Source organism: Cavia porcellus, unplaced genomic scaffold, assembly GCF_034190915.1.
Source record: "Cavia porcellus strain 051 isolate PalLab524CR breed Dunkin Hartley unplaced genomic scaffold, mCavPor4.1 scaffold_16, whole genome shotgun sequence".
Taxonomy (NCBI): domain Eukaryota; kingdom Metazoa; phylum Chordata; class Mammalia; order Rodentia; family Caviidae; genus Cavia; species Cavia porcellus.
In genome coordinates, this window is record NW_026947499.1 from 25,198,805 (window position 1) to 25,216,302 (window position 17,498).

General features: G+C 41.4%; 1 pseudogene; it reads right to left on the minus strand.

Annotated features, from left to right (window-relative positions):
- Positions 1–4,770, minus strand: part of LOC100726336 (histone deacetylase 2-like) — a 64,555-nt pseudogene extending 59,785 nt beyond the window's left edge.
- Positions 4,771–17,498: the final 12,728 nt, after the last annotated feature.

The following is a 17,498-nucleotide window of genomic DNA, read 5'->3' on the forward strand; positions in this document are numbered from 1 at the left end:
GGAACAGCTAAAGGTCCAGTGTTCCTGCCACAGCAGGCAACTTGCCGAGCCATCCAAGGTCCCGATGCTTCGACTCACCGGAGGTGCAGTCACACTGAGGTCAGGGATCAGCCAGCCGAATGGAGAGCTGAGCTGGTGGGGAGCCTGCATCAACCTGTGGTGAGTGATAGGAGTGGAGCCATTCCACAGAAAGGGGGGCTCCCATGGACGACATTCTGGGACCGGGCAGGACTGGCAAGTATGAGGGGCAGCAGTGACTTCAGTCAGTTGTTCCCTTCCTGAACGGGATTGATGGAGTGAGCTAGCCCTGGGTCATGTGACCTGGCTGAGCCCCAATAGGTTATCTGAAATCAATTCCTTATGGTGGCAGAGCACACTAATGCAGTGAAGCCTCAGAAGTTTGGCTGACCCGGAGGGGAGGCGGTGCACAGTATACAGTGCAGGCCACAGCTGCTTGACTGATCCGGAGCAGAGGGGCCAGCATAAGCTGCCCCTGTTTGCAACTCACTAGCAAACTGCAGTGGGAAGGGTCATCTAGCCAGCATGCTTCAGAAGAATTGTAACCAACAAAGAAAGAAACTGGGGCCTCCTGGAAGAAACAAAAAAGATAGGAAGAGGAAGCCACAAGAGAAGTCCCCAGGTCCCAACCCTGAGAACACTGACCGAGGACAGGTAAATACAAAGGAGAATGAGAACAGCAAACATGCAACATCAGACATGGCACCAGTGGACATAAAGAGATATCTTTAGGACCTCATAGATGAGTCCAAAAGTGAAATATTTAGCTAACTAAATCAAGATAAAAGAGTAATAAAAGAGATGCTAAGCACCCCTCAAGCAGACACAGATGGAAGAAGGGAGGAACTCAAAGGAGAGAACCATTTGATAAAGAATATAAAGAAAATACAGAATAGATGAAGCAGATTCAAAGAGATTACCAGGAAATTAAAAACTCTATGGAAAGATGGCAAATCTACTTGAAAGAAAGTAAGGATAGATTATCCAAACTGGAGGACAGTTTTGCAATGTGGGAATATGAAAGGGAAAACTTTTTTAAAATAACAAGGAAACAAGCAGTAACAATATAAAGGCTAGAAGACGACAAGAGGATCTATAACTTGAAAATAAAGAATATGAATGAAGAAGCAGGGGTACAAACAAAGGAACTACAAAGGATATTCACAGAAATAATTAAGGAAAATTTCCCAAACATAGGAAAAGGAAATGATATTCTGATATATGAGGCATACAGAACTCCAGCCACCTACAACCAAAACAGAGCTACACCCAGGCATATAATAATCAAGATCCCAGAAATGCAATATAAGAACAGAATATTAAAAGCTGTTAGAGACAAGAAACAGATCACTTACAAGGGAAAACCCATCAGAATAACAGCAGACTTCTTGACACAAACCATCAAGTCAAGAAGAGCCTGGAGCGAAATATTCCAAGCCCTAAAAGAAAATAACCTCCAACTCAGATTGATATACCCTGCTATACTGTCTCTAGAAATTAATGGAGAAACAAGATGCTTCCAAGACAAAGAGGAACTTGGGAAATTTGCAAACACCAATCCAACTCTACAGAGAATACTGCAGGATATTCTAGAGAGAGAGAAATGTAGTAGGATTCCAGGAACAGTGGCAGAGAGGCCTCAATGAATGGAGCAGAAAACAGAATGAAGAAGATAAGCAGACAACTGATGGCAAAAAAACAGCATAACAGAAATGAGGCAGAGAAGGTTGGTTATAATCTCTAATATAAATGGCCTTGATACACTAAATCAAAAAATAAAAGAACCACATGTAGAGTAGATCAGGAGGCAGAGTCCACTGAGATGTTATTTATAGGAAATATAATTAACATGAAAAAGAGTACATGGACTGAAAATCAAATATGAGAAAACAATGCTCTATGTGACGGAGAACCAGAGAGTAATAGGGGCAACCAGACCAGTATTTGTGGATAGGTTGGAAAGACAGGCTTTAATAGATAAAGGAATACAATTAGAGATCAGGTCTAAGAAAGAGAAGGTTCAGAACCACTTAGGTAAATAGCAGGTCCCCCCCCCAATTTAAAACCAAGGGTCTTAGTCAGACCCCAAAATGCACAGTGTACCCTGGGGAAGTGAAAGAGGAGGGACAGTCTTAAAAAAGATGGCAGAAGATATTGTTTATAGTGTATCAGGATTTAAAACCTACATTATTCACACCACTCTACTTAGATAGATTTTTATTCTATTTTTTTCTTTTTTACTGATAGATTTTATTCTGTCCCAGTTTGTCTACTTGCATTAGATTTGAGGGCACAGACAGCTATCCCAAAAACATCAGGATATAGCACAGTAATCATCTTTAATTTCCTATTATCTTAATCTGGAGCCCTATATGACTTGTACTGTTTTATCATGACTGATATTAGGTAAATCTGGTTTGTTTGATTACTGTTTGGTATCGATAGATTTTATTCAAAACTGATAGGATCGATAGTATCAAGTCTGAGAGTTTAGGCAACTACACTGAAGATGACAAGACTCTAAGACACACATTCTGGTTTGATAACTGCCTGCTTTTGAAGTTTTATACTGTATACAAAGTTGAATTTTTATTAATACTGTTATGTACTGCTTTATTCAATTATACTATGTCTGATGATATAGCCAATTCTATTGAAGATAATGAGACAACACAGGAACTATGGTGGAACTCTTTGTACAATGGTCTTATATATGTCTGTTTTGTTTCATGTTTATAGGAATATGTTTTGTTTTGTCTTGCTTTGTTTTGTTTTTCCCTCTAATAAAGAAAGGATAGAAATACAATGATGCCAGAAGTCTTCAAAAAGGAAACAGTTTTTGTCCCAATATTTTCTAACTTTTTAGTGATTTTTCTAAAATTGGAAATGCTCTCAAATTCAAGGGTTATGTACTGTTTTTATTTTCTGTTTTATTTTGCTTTGTGTTTTTCTGTTTTTGTTTGTCTGTTTGTTTGATAGGATCTTGCTTTGTAGTTCAGGCTGACCATTAACTCTCTGTAGCTCAGGCTCGCCTTGAACTTGTAGCCATCATCCTGTCTCAGCTCCCGTGTTCTGGGATGACAGGTGTACACCACCATTCCTGGCAGCCAAGATGTTTTTGTCTCCTTTGGTATCTGTTTTTTCACCACTGTTATCCTTTTATTGTCTTCCTTTACTTCTGCTTTTGACCTTTTATTTCCTTCTTGTCTTCAGTTCTAACTTTCTTTGCTCCTTTTTCATGATCAGCAAAAATTCCCGTCATCCTCAGAATCTGAGAATTCTTCATCACAAGCTGATGTTCTGGTGCTTGAATAGAATTGCCTTGTCTGGGTCTTCTCCATCTCCCTCTCCACTGTCCTCTTCAGCAGCATCTACTTGTATAGCATGCATGTGGACACTAAGATGCACGAGGTAACACACACAAATCTTTAAATAAAGGCTGTTTTATCTTTCCCATAGATTCTGGAGTGTTCTGGTTTGTCATGTTTGAAGGACTAATATGCAGTTTCAAGTTCAGTCCAAAATATTCAAAATAATCATTATGTGGCAACATTAGGAATTTCACAATCAAGAGCAATTGCAGTCTCACAAGTCCAACATCGAGTAACATCGTGGATTGCACATCCAGCTCCCCCAGGCATCGGTGATGCTAAGTTAAAGGTTTTGAACTTCTACACATTTAGCATGACCTTCAACCAAATTGAAGCAACCAAAGCTATCACCAGATAGAACCTGTGCCACACCGCTAAATCACAGCACTAAGCTGGTTGACACACTTCCATCACTTTTGAGGCAATAGGATTAAACATCCACGCATAAGACACATCATCTATACCATCTCTCACTGGAAAATTGCTGGGAAAGTAGACCCCATATTTATGGACTGACATGGAAATGGTATTTACAGGATCTGTTGTAAAAAGTTTATTCAATGTCATCACTACAACATATAAGACTCTCTGATGACACTTTAGTGGCTCAAGGATGGCAAGCACAGTCTCCCTAACATAACAGAATCCTGATGCTTCTGATGTTTTTGTGTGTTGTAATCTACCAGCCCAGTTAACATCCTTATCAGTTTGTTGCTGGTTTAAATTCGCAGCCCCTGCAAATGAGCCATACGTGGAGAGCTGACAAAATTCCGAGTCCATCAAACACTGGGCAATCTTCCCTACATTAATCTGCCTCTGCTTGTTATATTTGGATATGTTATCTGGTCAAATGGACTGTAGAAATTTGATATACTCATCATTATGGTATTTTGTCATTTCTTTGGCAGTGGCTTTATAAGCCTTCTTTTCCCTTGTGTATCTTGATTTTCTTTTTCTGAAGAGCATAATTTCATTTATGACACATTTCTTCCACAAGACTTTCAGACTGAACACTGGTTCAAATTCCCTCTTTTCTAAATCTCTCAATCTCTCTCTCTCTCTAAATATATAGTTCCATTTTTTCTGTGTAAATCATAATTTAACAGCAAATTATGAGTCATGTAGCTTCTTTGAGGTTTCATGGGGTGACCTTGTCCATAATAGTAACTTGCAGTGTCACCTTCCCAATGTCATATTAGTCCTTCAAACATGACAAATTAGAACAAGCCAGAATATATGGAAAAGATAAAACAGTGTTTATTTGAAAATTTGTGCATGTCACCTCATGCTAGTAGTAACTGACTGTTTTCCTGACGCCTCCTTGACTACAGGCCACGGGTCCTGGCCACCGCCACCTCCCACTGCTGCTGCTGCTGCTCATAACTAAAATTTTAAAAATTAGACTTTCTGTTGACAAAATAGATAAGGAGTCTCTATGCTCTTGTACTCTATCTCTTGTACTTTGGTAACCTCAACACAAATAGGGGTTAATATTACAAAATAAAGGCTATGCTAGATGCTGCCTAATTTTATCTAATTTCTACTATTTTGAGAGTCTTTATTCATCTTTCAATTTTTGGTCCACGCTTGTTTCACATGTAAAATTTATATCTGTCAGACTTCTGCAGTTCCAAGTCAAGCTGATGCTCATCTGCACTGTTCTTAAAACAAAATATTATGCATGTATTACTGACAGCCTGCAGATATGTCTTCTGCATTGTAAGACCTGTGTTCCCAAAGTAACGCAATGTTAGACTCGGTGACTTACCGATTCCCAATTTCCCAAAACAATGTGACTGCCAAAGATTAACGGTTCTTGGAATAACAAAACCCTATCTTCCCATGTCTTCCTTTATGTCCATCAGGACAAGACTTGTGATCCCTGGCTAGACAGAGTCAGTACACCCTCCAGCTTGGAGCAGCTGTAAGAAGATGGACCTTCAGCCCCTCTGCAAACCTCACGAATAAAGAACTTTGGTGTAAGGGGTGGGGATGAAGTAGAAGAAAAGAAATACAGATGGATAAAAAGGAGACAAAGAAAATTATAATTTTAAAATTGTACTTTTAAGAAAAACTGACTGCAGCTTCAAGACATGAGAGTCACTTGGCCCAATTTCTCTTCCAAGAAATTCCTCAAGGTCTTAGTTACATAAGCGTGGACCTGTGCTTTTCACCTGCCACTGCCTTTCCTTCTGTCCTATAAAGTGTGAATGGGCCACTGCCCTTCACCTGTAGAAAAGGCCACTTTCATGTCTAAATGGAACCCCTTTCCCATGAATCTCCACTCCCCAAAACACACAAACATACCCAAGTCAAAGGTACAATTCGCTTCTCTCTCAAAAGCTTACACTCTATTTTCTTTCATTGGGCATTTTTTTAAAAAGTCAGCCTAATAAACTTCTTTTATCTTATTTCTGAAATGTCTTGCAAATTGTTTTCCTGACAGAACGCAGCAAACTTGGCAACCTGGCTCACGGCTGGGGTGTGTCCAGATTCCCCATCTCCACTTTGGGGACCTCCCCAACTCCGCCAAAAAAGTCACTTGATTTTGGTTCTGCATGCTTGAGTGCTGTATGTTACTTTGCTACCCAAGAGGAAAAGTTGTTCACTGGAGAAGGCACCTAGCTTGACACCAGGTGCCTGTGCAGCTTCCCGGGTGAATGTTGGTGAGTGATTTCTCTGGGTTTGTATTTTCTTTCATTTTGAGTGACTGACCTTGATTTATTCTGAATTGGTGTCTGTATTTGACATTCTCTCATCTGTTTCAGAGTATTGGTCAGAATTTCTGTTTGCTGGCAATTATGTGTTTCATTTTTCTTTCTCTTGCCACTCTTCAATTATCTGACTTTGCCTCAATTAGCATGGACTAAAGACAAATGGGGATGCTTGGCTTGGCTTTGTGATTGCTTCAGTGGAGAACATTTGATGCTCCTAAATTATTGTTGTTTTTGCTGCTAGGGAGATCTTAGGCAACAAAGCAAAGAACAAAATGTGTAAGCCGCTGGGTAAATGATATAGTATGTAAAATCTATCGGAATTTAACAAAATGAGAAATGTTTAAAAACTTGTGATAAGGGCCAGGGATTTAGCTCAGTGGTATAAGTGGCTGCCTGGCAAGCATGAGGTCATGAGTACCACCAAAAAAACAAACAAAAAAAAAACTGTGACAAGAGTCATTTTAAAAGTATTGAAAACCTATGATAAATTAAAGCAGGGATGAAAGTCTTCTTTTTTAAATTTTTATTTTAAAGGGGGCAAAATCAAACAGAACAAAACAGAACAGAACAGGACATAAAAAAGTAATGTAAGAGATAGTAATTTCAAAGCTAGATGACCTGAGATCTTCACTGTCTATCATATTGTCTCTTGTTTTCTTCAAATAGTGTCCATGTCTTCGCATACAGAGAATTCATATAAAACAACATAGTATAAAACTGATCTAAACAGAACGAGGAGGGCGATTTAGATCTTCAAAACCAGACAATAGGGAAGTCACCAATGGCTATTGTAGAGTCTGTCCTTCTCTTCAAAATAGCTGTCCGTAGTTTCATGTATATTAAAGTTCAACAAAACAAAACAGGTGGAGGGGAGGGGTTGCTTGGTTTCCTGGCACTCCATGGGGTCCCAGCATGGCACAGGTCCCAGTAAATGCTGGTGGCTCCCATCCTGGGCCACCAGAGCCTGCCACGCTCACAGGGATGAAAATTGTTAGTAGCTCGAAGTCAGATTGAAAGACCGTAGGCCATGTTCCTTTGAGATATAAACTCCTTGTGTAGTTTTAACTAAGAATTGAAATTTTACCCATGCAATATTAAGATTAAGAATTGCTTAGGGCTATGAAAAAGGGTAATTAATCAGCAGTAAACTTTTTAAAAGCTGGTAAATAAAGAAAGTTAAATTATTTATTTATTTATTTTTGTCTTTTTGAGATGGGGTTTCTCTATGCAGTTCAGGCTGGCCTTGAATTCACTTTGTAGCCGAGCCTGGTCTGGTCTCAAACTTGCAATGATCCTCCTGCCTCAGCATCCCGAGTACTGGGATTACAGATGTATACCACCATGGCCCACATAAATTTAAATCTTTTTAATGTAAATTTGTGTTCACATGTCTATAATATGCTGTGTCTACATGTGCCCTGATGTTTATAAATTGTTTACATGGTAGTGTTCCCGGGTAGCCTGCTTTTAAAAGTGACTTACCAGGCTCTGGGTTGGTCATCTCTCCCTCTGGAGTTGGAGTCCAGATTCTTCTCGATTTGAACGATGAATTGGACAAAATGAGCAAAAAGAAATGAAAACACAGTGGCAAAGTTTATTAGAGAAAGGAAAAGTGAAGAGTCGGGGAGAAACTGACTTTGCAGAGCAAGTTTGGTCGAGTAAAGAGCAAAAGAGATAAAAGCAAAAATAAAAGTATACGCTGTTTCCCAGTGTGGGCTTGTATGGAAAGTTACAGTAGCAGGTGCTTCAAGGCTCACTTCTTCTCCGATGCTGTCCCAAATCTCAAGGAAACTTGGGAAGACCTAATGTGGCTCCTGGGAGACAGTGCTGGGATCCCACATCTCAGGCTGGTGTCAGGACTACATCCGTCCTCCCGAGCACCTGCTGGGAGTTCTCCAGAGAAGTTCCTATGCAGGGCTTTGGCACTGGTCTCGCACATGTTCTGCACATGTGTGCAGGATCTTGTAATTAACAGGTGACACCTAATTTCCCAGGCAGCTTTGCCATGTTCTACTCTCCTGTCTCAGTAGCGAATTAATTTAAACATAAAAGAACACTCATTAATTAAGAAAGCATAAGCCATTATTTCACATGGCTTAAGCAAATCTCTGAAAGACACAGTAAATGTGTCTTCAGAACTGTTAGCATGCAGTTCTGCTTGTGTTGTTAGCCAATTAGGATTACATTTTGGATGTTAGAGATAGTATGTCTTAAATACAGCAATTTTTGAATCTTTTTCCTTCTCTTTTTTTAGGCAGATGGTTAGACATTAGCAGGCCTGAAGGTGGAAGGGGAGGGAGTTCAAAACACCACGCTCTGCCAGTTGGACTAAGAAACAAAAGACTTCAGTGTATAATATATTTATAAGCATTTGTTAGGTCTCATACCTAAAGCGATCCTGCAGAGCACAATAACATTTTTTTTTTTTTTTTGCATTTTAAGGGTATCTACTATCTGCATTTCTTCAGCTACCTGGCCACTTGGCCACCCATTTCCACAGAACGGCACACAGCATTCCCGGGTGCCGTGGCCTACACCCAACGCCAGCAGATAAGGGAGCACCCTTTAAAAACCATCCCTCCTTGCACTGAGACCCAGTTTAGATTCTTATATGATTAAGGCCTGGCTATGAACTGGTTTAAATTCTTTTAAGATTAAAGACCCTGAGGGAACACTGACCACTAAAAGAATGAGGAAGACATTTTTGAGATATCAACATTCTGAAGGATTGATAAGCATCATCCTCACTCACTCCCTAAACCAGAGGAGAAGCCTTTGTGAGCATAAAATGGATCCAAATTCGTACTTGAAGCAGATGTCTTTCTGGCACTGCCTGCCTTCTCACTTGAAGGTGTAACTCTCTCCCTGTCCACTTACAATAAACTCTAACCGTACGTGCTTCTGCGCTGGGTCTTGACTAAGTTCTTAGGTCAAGGGCTCCGTAACGGCCCCTCAAAGCCTCATGAGCTCATAGGTGGGATTTTTGGGAGGTGACTGGATTGCAGGGGTGTGACACTCATGGATTAGTCCACTAATGAGTTTATAGCCCCACGTGATGCTGGGAGGAGGTGGGTACTAAGAGTGTGACCTGGCAGGGTGTCTCTCCTCCTCCTTGATCTCATTCTCTGCTTCCCACTAGCATGCCATTTTAATATAAAGTTAAATATTAGAAATTCAACTCAGTCAAATTAAGGAAGCAACCTTAAACCTTTATACGTATTAATAACTTATGAAACACATTTAATAGGCAAAATATACTCTTTTTTTTTTCTTTTTGGTGGTACCAGGGATGGAATTCATAACCTCACATCTGCCAGAGGCAGGTGCTTATGCCATTGAGCTAAATCCCCAGCCCAAAATATATTCTTTTATAAACTTTAAGAAGCCAAGAATATTTGAATTTATATCTAGCAATTGATAACGTGGATGTTGAGCATCTAGAAGTATTTATATTTATTAATATTAGCAATTATTTTAGATGATTCGTGAGAACTAAAGCATAGCACAGTTAACATTTGGAAGCTATGTATATAATATCCTGAACCAATGAAACACTTAAATTATTGTACGTTGGAAATAGGGACACTGTGTTTATAAAACATGTTTTTAAAGAGAAACATTATTTTGATTGGCTAAAAACCTGGACAAAAACGTACCATCAACTTTGAAGACATCTTCACCCTTACCAACCACTCTAAATTAGCTCACTGGTAAGCCAGTGAACAGAAAGCATTTGGGCTATGAGTGTCCACTGATCTATAAACCAGTTTAAGTAAAATTTTCAGAGGATAATATATACTTGAAAGTTAATGCACAGAACTAAATCATAAATCATTTTATATTATCAAACTTAAAGTTTTTTATTTGTAAGTTTTTTATAAGCTTTTGAACCTAGTAGGACTTTTGTCTTGTTTTTTGTTAGTGCATGTTCGTAGTACAAGTGTTTACATTTCTTGTGGAGAGCTGATGCATGGACATAACATAATCTTATTGCCTTTTTTCATTCCTTTCCCTCCCCCTCCCTTCTCCCTCCTCCATCTCTTGACCCCACCCCTCTGATAAAGATCTAGCTTCCTGCTTCTTATTGAAGAGCATAGTAGTTGTTTATCCCCTAATTTTTTTTAACCCCCTAATGTTTTAAATGAGTTTGGGTATCCTTGAATATTTGTATAACTAGTTTTTTGTTTTGTTTTTTTCTTTTTCCTTTTTATCGGTACCAGGGATCGAACTCATGACTGCCTGCTTGCAAAGCAGGCGCTTATGCTGCTGAGCTAAATCCCCAGTCCCCTGTTTGTTTGTTTTTTAATGGAAAGGAATAACAGAGCCAGAAGTCTCTAAGGTAAAAAAATAAAAAGTAAAAATAAATTGACATGTGCTCCAAAAAAATTTTTTAAATGAAGCAGCTGTATGTACTTTAACCAATTATTAAAGCAGATTAGCAAGCAAAGAAACAGACCACAAAACATATAGAATACATAAAACAATTACATTAAATCAGAGTGCGCTCATATTGGCCATGCTGAAATATAATGTTTTTCTTTTTTGGTTTTAGGTTTGTAACTATAAAAGACTCATCAGAATTTGTTATTAATTAGTGCCTCTTTTTAATGTAAGTAATAACAGTATTTTTAAATATGTTAGGCTACTTTGAGTATTTTTTTTTGTTGGTTAACTCTATAGACTTATAACCAATAAGAGTCAAAAGGAGAAAGAAGACTCATCAATTGTGAGATGGAAACTTTTTCCTCCTTATAAAATTGCTTTTTATTTTTTTAAATTCAGATTTGGAGAAAAGTCACCATTCAAAATCTTTTATCTATAACTGGTCCCAAGTTTATAAAATATAACTGAAAGGTGACATTCTGGGGACAAACAGAGTGACCCATAATTATTTAAAATGTATAATATGCCTCTTGTGTATTTTTGGAGAGAGAGAAAAAAAGAAAAGATAGGATCCTAGTTAGGTCCCCAAGGTCAGGCTGAGCGAGCCACCCACCTCCCCCAGGGTCACACCACATGTGCAGCCAGGCCCTAAACAAGGGCAGGCCACAGCCCGCCTCACTTCAGGGTCATCCTGCGCAGGCAGCCTGCTCCATCCCAAGACCGCGCTGTGGGACGCCCAGCCCACACAGAGCTCAGGCCACACACACAGCCGCTGGGGGTCACACTGTGTGTGCAGTCTACCCTAAACCAAGGTCACACCGCAGCCCACTTCATCCTGGGGTCACGCAGTGTGTATAACCTGCCCCACTTTTTGTCAGGACTAACCTCGGTGTCCCTGCCAGTCACAGAAAAATCTGCTGCTCCGGGCCAGAACAATCATCTTTGTTTGTGGCACATACCTATCAACTGTTAGGAAAGCAGGAGAAAGCAGTTGTGCTTTTATTCAAAAATATCTTCCAAAAGATCTTTTGAGCTAGATGTTATTGGGTAGCTCCCTCTGTGAATAATTCACCAATTAAACATTGCTAGGTTTTGAGTTGTTCATTTGTCCTTCTGGAGTTAGATTTCAGGTTTTCATCTGAAACAAAGAAGTGAATGAAATGAGCAAAAAGCAGTGGCAAAGTTTATTTGAAAAAGGGAAAGTAAAGTGTGAGAGAGAAACAGGCTCTGCAGAGTGAGCTTGGATTGAGCAAAAGAAGAAAGAGCAAGACAAAAGTCCACGCTGGGGAGAGCAGGGCGGGCTACATTGCGGAGAGCCGTGATAGCAGGGTCTTCTTGGCATCTGTGACCTTTGTACAGTCCAAATCTCTAGGAAACCCCTAAGAGCTTCTGCACCCCTCGGGGTGATGTCAGGTCTATGCCACCCTATTGAAAACCTGCTCAAATTCCCACAAGAAGCCCACATGCAGGCTTTGGGCACTGTTCTGTGTGTGTGCTCCAGGGCACACCTACTTCCCCAGCCAGCCTTGCCGCGCCCTAATCTCCCACATCATAAGGACTTGTGACATATAAAACTCATAAAGGGTTTACAAAGCCTGGAGATCTCAACAGCTACAAATTCCATATAATTTTGAATAAGGAGATAAACTCAAGGCCAAAATTATCATGAAAATATAACAGAACCAAATAGGATGGAGAAAGAAAGCAAGCTAGCATTAGAGAAGCAATCCCAAGAGGCTCTAGGACAAACCAAACCAAACCAAAGCTAAAGCCTGGGCTGGACAGGCAGCCCCGGTAGACGGCTGAAACAGAGCCCTTCTCACAGACCTGTGGGCCTGGCCTATCAGCGGGAAAACACAGAGCCACACTTCCTCTCGCCTCCCCATGTGGTGGGACACACTAGAAACTGTCCCTGGAGCTGTGAGAAACTTCCTGAGTTCCCCAGCTCCCGCTGATCCCTTTCCCCTCTAACTCCCTGCCTCTTCCCCATAATTAATGTCAAAAAGAGTGAAAACATTTGAGCTCCCAGACAAAATGCTCAGAGTGGGAGGGAAGAGGCAAGAAGGTGACTGGGAACGTTTTAGGGGAGGAGAGGAAGAAAAAAAGAAAATCAGTAGCTCCTATTGGTCTGAATTCACAGCTGCAGAAGTTTGGAGACAGACAGAGAGGCAGCGACAGAGAAAAAGAGACAGAAAAAGAGACAGAGACAGAGAGGTGAGAAAGAAGGGTAAAAAGAGAGAAACTACACTTCCAGAGACAAGGGGTTGGGGGAATTGAGGAAGAAGAAAATGGAAAAACCTTCGGCTGGGCTCAGTACCAGGTCGTTGTTCCAGTGCCTTTTCCCTCCTGGTTGGCTCAGCAAGAGAACATGTCACTCCCTGGACAGGGTTTGAGGAAGTCCCCAAACCCAAAATAAGGAATCTAACCCGCACTTTTTGTAGAATAAACTTGCAGGTTGTTGAATCCTGTGATAGAAAAACAGTCTTCAGGACTGCTCAGTAAGAGGCACGGGAAGGGCTTTGTTAGGCAGGAAATTCAAAGCACACACTTGAAGAAATAGAGTGTATTCTTTGGAGTATCTTCACCTGCTTGTTTATTTTAGGATCAGGTTTTTGCTCTTTGTTTTCTCAATTAGGCCAAATCTATGGATTTCTATTATTTCTAAACAATTTTGGGTGTGATGCACCTAAAAATCAGTGCACACGTGACCAAGAAAATGCGCTGCAGATCGCACGGGGTAACTTGGACACAGGCCCAAAAGTTGCAGTCTTCTTAGAAGTATAATTTTTAATTATGATTTTCTTGTCTCCTTTTTAACCTATATTTTTTTCCATCCTACCTCAGAAAGGAGACAAGGGAAGTTATAATTTTACAAATAAAAACTGCAGCTTCAGGATGCGAGCCAGTTGGTGATTTTTCTTTTCTCCCAAGGCACAGTGAGCTTGGATGACAAATCCTTTTCCTTCCCTGCGAGTGAGCCTCCTTGACCCGCGAACAGATCACCTCTAGGAGTGGCTGTTACCTTTCTGTGAGCTGCGGTCCTTTTCCCAGAAACCAACAGCCAGGACAGAACTTCCTGTAGTCCCATAAACTCAGGAAGTCTTCAGTGTCTCAGGAGAAACACAAGTGTTCAGGGTCTGGAGAATAACTGTGTCTCTCAAGGACCTGCGTTGTTTCTCAAGTGCATAGTGTTACTTTTTTGCCTAATTCCTTTATGCCTCCCAGGCTCAGCTGACCCGAAACTTCTTCCTCAGACCGGGAGCCTTTAGGGTCCTCATGTCTGCCTCACACGTCACTGTGAACCCTGTCTGGTGGCAGTGGCTGCCTCAGGGTCCTGAATTAATTCAGAATGTTTAATTTTCGTGTTTATTTTGAGAAAGATCTAGAAATCTCTTGGTGCCAGATCTGGTGAAGTAGGTGAATAAGAAAACACTATAACGTTTTTATTTGACAGAAATCGCTATTATTCAATGAGTATTATCAAAACTTCTGGTTAATGTTAAAATAGTTATTAAAGTAAAAGACATTTCCATTAATCTCCCTCAAAATACCTATCCCATCACTCTGGGCATCAAAAACGGTTAAGTTTTTGTTTTTAATTTAAACATTCATTTTGTATTTTATGATCATACCTTGAAGGCGTGGGATGGCATCTAGACATTACGTTTTCACTGTAAATGGACCACCTGTCCAGCTGGGTGTGGTGACGCACACCTATAAATGCCAGCACTTTTGAGGCTGAGGCAGGAAGTTGCTGCAAGTTCAAGGCCAGCCTGAGTTACATAGTGAGTCCAAGGCCACCCTGAGCTGTGTAGTGAAACTCTATTTCAAAAAGATGTAATGTGTAAATGTTCTTAGTTGATAAACCGGAATTCATTCTTGTAGTCTGCATCTAAAAATTCTGCAGTTTTGTGTACCTAGGAAATTCTAATGGTTACATATTACAGGTGCAGCCTAATTACTAAAAAAAAAATTTTTTTTTTTTTTTTTGTATAAGGGATCGAACTCATGACCTTGTGCTTGCCAGGCAGGCACTTATGCCACTGAGCTAAGTCCTGGCCTAAAGTATAATTCTTGATATTTGGCATTATTAAATGATGTGCTATCTCTTTAAATGGTAATTCATATTGGTTGGCAGAAAAAGAACACTTAGTGCATTTCTAACAGAACTAAACCTGTCTCACGGAGTGGTTTCTTTGATCAACCTGATTCCGTTGTTTCTGAGTTCAAATCAGCAGTGCAGACAGGATTTGCTTTGTTCTCCTTAGTTTTGCATTCTCTTGTAAACTTGTAATATTGTCTGCCAGAGTTCTACTGTTTTAAGGTTCTATCACCTACAGAACAGCTGAGATTAAATTTGGCGATGTACTCTAGATAAATTTAACCTAAGAACAACTGTTTCTAAGGCTCTTTTATTGCTCGAATTCAGCTAAAAAGGGTTTTAATCACTGACTGCAGGTGTCTTTCACTTCCCCTCCCTTTGAGACCTGACCCAAGTGACCACCGGGAATGCTATCCTAGCACCAAGGGACAACAACCGGCAGATGGTTGATTGCAGAGCCTTCGGGGAACAGGAAAATATATTCAGAGGCAAGCGAGGAGGAATAATTGTCAGAGAATCAAAAAAAACGGCCTGTGTCAACCCTACCCCCCAAATAAGCAGAGCTACAAAGATTACAGAAAAAGTGTTTCATGCATGATTGCCCAAAAGAAAAAGCCCTTCCAACAGGTGCGGCTGTTAGATAGCTCCTGACTTTGATTCCCTCTTGTATTTGGCTCCCAAGAGCTTAATAGCATTTCTCAGGCCCACGCATCTGGCTCCTGCACTTCTGCTCTGGCTGTCTTTGATGGAATCTATGTGACAGTCCAATAAGAGATGACACGGCATACCTGAGACCCCTCAAGACCGAGGGCTTGACCAAACCAAGGGAGAGATGTAACCGAGAGGAAAGGTGAATCCTTTAAAATTAAGATTAAAAAAAAAAAAACTAGCGAAGTCGCTTCTCCAGCTTCCTCACACACCGCCCCTAGGTCTGACGCCAGGAACGTCAAGGCTTCCTGCCTCCTGGGCCAGAGCTTGGTGCAATCTCCACATGGTGATTTCTTGGCTTCCGTTCTGCCCCCTCCACAAATCAGAGTGCTTCTGTGTACTGGAGGGGAGCACACTAGCTCCCCTGACCAAACTGCAAATAATTAAATTTATTTTTCCTTTTCTATTTTTCTTTCTTTTAAAGACAGTGTCTCTCTATGCACTTCAGGCTGGCCTTGAGCTCACTATGTAGCCCAGATTGGCCTTGAACTCACAGTGATCGTCCTGCCTCAGCCTCTGGAGTGCTGGGATTACAGGTGTACACCACCACACCTGGCAATTTTTCTATTTTTAAAAGGAATTTTCTTTTACTCTTGCTCAGGTGGGTGAAGAAACTCAGAAACCCGGAAGAAGGGGCCAAGTTCCAGGCCCGACCAAGCCCTCTGGGTGCTGCCTCCTGTGAGCCACACAGCTGTGAAGCACGGTCCTGAGCTCAGCATTTCTGTCCGAGAAAAGTGAGGGAGGCATTCCTGCTGTGTGGTAGATGCCATCAGCCCCCAGCCCCGAGGCCCCAAAGCCTGGCTGTGTTTGGCTGGCAGGTCCCTCCGGGCTGCTAAGACCAGAATCTTGAACTGCCTTCTGCGGATGAAGAAATCCCACCACTGGCGGGAGGCAGGAAGCCAGAATGGTGGTATCAGTTACTTAGCATAATCTGAGGCAGGAAGGAAAGAGGAGTTAAAAAAAAAAAAGCCTTTGATCTTGGTCTCTTGGTTTCTCAAAAGCTCCATTTCACTGGGACTTGGAGTCAAGAGAGGATGGGCATCTGTAACATCTGCAGATACACTGAGAGTTCTTAGAATGCTATTAGGTCGGCGATGAGTTAGGCTCTATGCAGGCTTCTGCCAGGCTGTGCCAGAGCCCAAGGTCTAGTGTGGAGCTCCCATGCCTGTGCCCAAATGCTGAATCAAAGGAGCGAATGACCTGCAGTGGATATAAAAGGAAATGTGACCCCGAGTAGGCCAGCACCCCACCGGTGGTACAACCACAGGCTTCATGACAGCAGAGACCACATTTATGTTTCATGCCTCTAGGGCCCTTGCCCCAAGCACTAGGGCAAACTGCTAACAGATGGCCAGTATGTGTGAAAAAATGAATCGTCTGGTCACCCAGAGGCAGAAAGCTGAGAGGAGTGTGTGTGTGTGTGTGTGTGTGTGTGTGTGTGTGTGTGTGTGTAGAGTACATGTGTGCATGCAAATGTGGAGTGTGCACAGGTCAGTTTTATATACTTGTATGGTATGAACATGTGTGCATGTGTGATAGCTTTTTAAGTGGTGATTCTGTCCCCTTGTAACCGGACACAGACCCTCCTCGGGCTCTCTACCCATTCTGGGCAGCAGCCTCTCGTCTTGGGCAGAAGTGAGGAAGTGCTGGATGGAAGCAGTGGCTCCTCTGCCCTCTGCTCATCGTGGCCTTCCAGGGACAAGGCTCCCAGAGTCTGTAGGACAGCAGAAGGAAGATGCCAGTTTCCTGCTTGACCTGGCTAAAGGACAGAAACAACACCTTGCTGCCTAGAGTTCAGCATCTAATGGGGCTTTTCAAACATTTCTGTTGGTGCCTGCTTATATCACCCCAGCTCTGTGCAGAGCTCAGGCACATTGACGGACAGCTGAGCTCACATCTATTTAGTGAGCTTTACATTAATGTGATAAATACCCAACAAAGTCAACCTAATCAAAGAAAGATTTACTCTGGTTTATGGTTTCAGAGGTTTCAGTCAGTGGTCTTCTGACTCCAAGGCAGAAACATCATGGTGGAAATGCTCAACCTCATGGCTCCCTTGTTGTAGAGGAGAAAAAAGAACCAGGAAAAGTTATGCACTTCAAAATCACATTCCTGGTGACTTCCTCTTACTAGGCCTCACCTCCTGATAGCCTTTGAGGGTATTCATTTATCTATAGGTTAATCTACTGATGCAGCTAG